Raw genomic sequence first — 1,781 nt, 5'->3', positions numbered from 1 at the left:
TTTCCTGGATGCTGCTTCAATCTGTCTGACCTCATGTTCAGTGTTGACCTCTGCAGTCTCTCCCTCTGTGATGTACAGCTCTGTGTAGATCTCATTCAGAAGAGTTCGCTGTCCTGCTTTCGCAACTCCCTCAAACACACGCTGGAACTTCTCCTTCAGGTCACATTTAAGTTTACGTTCACAAATTGCAGCATCAAGTTCTGAATTAAAACACAATAAACAAAATTAGTAACTGTTAACATAATCGTTTCTCTTCCTACAGAAAAAGTATGTGTATACATGTGGAGACATAAGTGAAGATGCCGTTGATTTAGCAGGTTCAGTCTTTACGAAATCCTCTTACTGCTCTTCAGACAGTCAGCCAGCTTCTCCTGCTTCAGCCTCTTCAAGAAGAACACTGTGATCTGCTGAAACTTCTCTCTGCTGCTCCTCTGCTCTTTATCCTCACCCTCCTCCTCATCCTCCCTCTGTATCTCTGAGCATTCTGGGTAATCTAGACTTAGAACCTTCTGCATCTTCTTCAGCTCCTTCTTCACAAAATTAACGATGCTTTCCTTCAGCAGCTGGAATAGAGAAATCTATGGATGAGCTAATCAGAGTGAACTCATGGAGCCAAACATCAGATCCACAATTGGACACACTGACACCTCACTGGTCTACAAAGTGCCACATGGAGACAACTGTGAACACAACAGATCGGAGAGTAGGAGTTGTACATGTACACACCGTGAATATGTCGTCCAGGTCATGGTGCTTTGCAGATTGAGCACTGGGAACATTTGAGCTCTCCTCGTCAAATCTGTGGATCAATCATCACCATTTAGCTGTCAGTACATCTGTCCTCACAAAGACAAACACAAGTTAAGACACTATGAACGTCTTCAGGAGACACTGTCTGAAAATGGAACAAGTTCTTTCCACATTTAAATCATATCATGTCTGACGCTCTGTCTCATCCCTCACTGCAACGTGGACATTTACAGCAGACAGAAACACACACGAGGTCGGACAGCACAACGTATAAACAAGTTATTTTCTGAAATAACAAATTCATTCTGTCCATTACAGCCTACTGAGAAGGTCCTAGTAAGGATGTGTTTGACTCTGAGTGCGAGACAGAGTGCTGCAGAAAACAGAGTTGATCAGTAAAGCTGTTGAATCTGGAGCTGATGAAGGATCCATCGCATGCTTTTGTTGGTCGTACCAGCTTGAAATCCTTACCTTTGATCCACAAGGGGGCCTTTTTTCCGTAAATTATAAGTTCGTTTTCGAGTGAGTCTTGTCTTCGTTGACACAGAAGCCGCTTCAGGCTCAGGTGAGTCTTCTTTTTCCAGTTTCCTCCTAATAAACACAGAATAGCTGCTATAGTGTACTCAGGTGACAATGACACATGGAAGGACAAGAAGTGGAATGAAAGGTTTAAAAAATGTAGAAAACACTGTAAAACCTGTTTTGAGTGTCAGTGTCAGTCAGTGCTTGTCCTTCTGTGAAAAAGGTCTATCATGTTGTCAGTTTATGTTCCAGCTCTTTCTTTCACTTGCTGGTTCTTGTCCCACCTCAAACCCAGTTTACATGTTTTCGTTGCTTCCTTTGGAGTCGTTTTTCTTGCTGACTGCCACCTGTCACACTACATTACTTTGCTTTAACAGAGGTAAAGTCTGCCAGGACGGCAGAAACTGCAACTGAACGAATAATCAATTACAAATCAGAATTGTAATTTGAAACAATGCGATGAGCACATCACAAAGGCTGCAGTTTAGGATCTAAGTTACACACCATGC

General features: G+C 42.6%; 2 protein-coding genes across 2 annotated transcripts in view; one reads left to right on the top strand and one right to left on the bottom strand.

Moving 5' to 3' along the window:
• Positions 1 to 1,781, bottom strand: part of LOC103374401 (protein P-30-like) — a 31,440-nt gene that overhangs the window by 13,228 nt on the left and 16,431 nt on the right. The gene's annotated exons all lie outside the window — the stretch shown is intronic.
• Positions 63 to 1,781, top strand: part of LOC103374399 (ribonuclease-like 3) — an 18,652-nt gene continuing 16,933 nt past the window's right edge. The window contains exons 1-2 of the mRNA XM_008304483.1: positions 63 to 67; positions 708 to 709. The gene's annotated coding sequence lies outside the window, so the exon portion shown is untranslated. The remainder of the gene's footprint in view (positions 68 to 707; positions 710 to 1,781) is intronic.

Source organism: Stegastes partitus, unplaced genomic scaffold, assembly GCF_000690725.1.
Source record: "Stegastes partitus isolate 25-593 unplaced genomic scaffold, Stegastes_partitus-1.0.2 Scaffold2239, whole genome shotgun sequence".
Lineage (NCBI taxonomy): Eukaryota > Metazoa > Chordata > Actinopteri > Pomacentridae > Stegastes > Stegastes partitus.
This window is presented reverse-complemented; position numbering and strand designations above follow the sequence as displayed.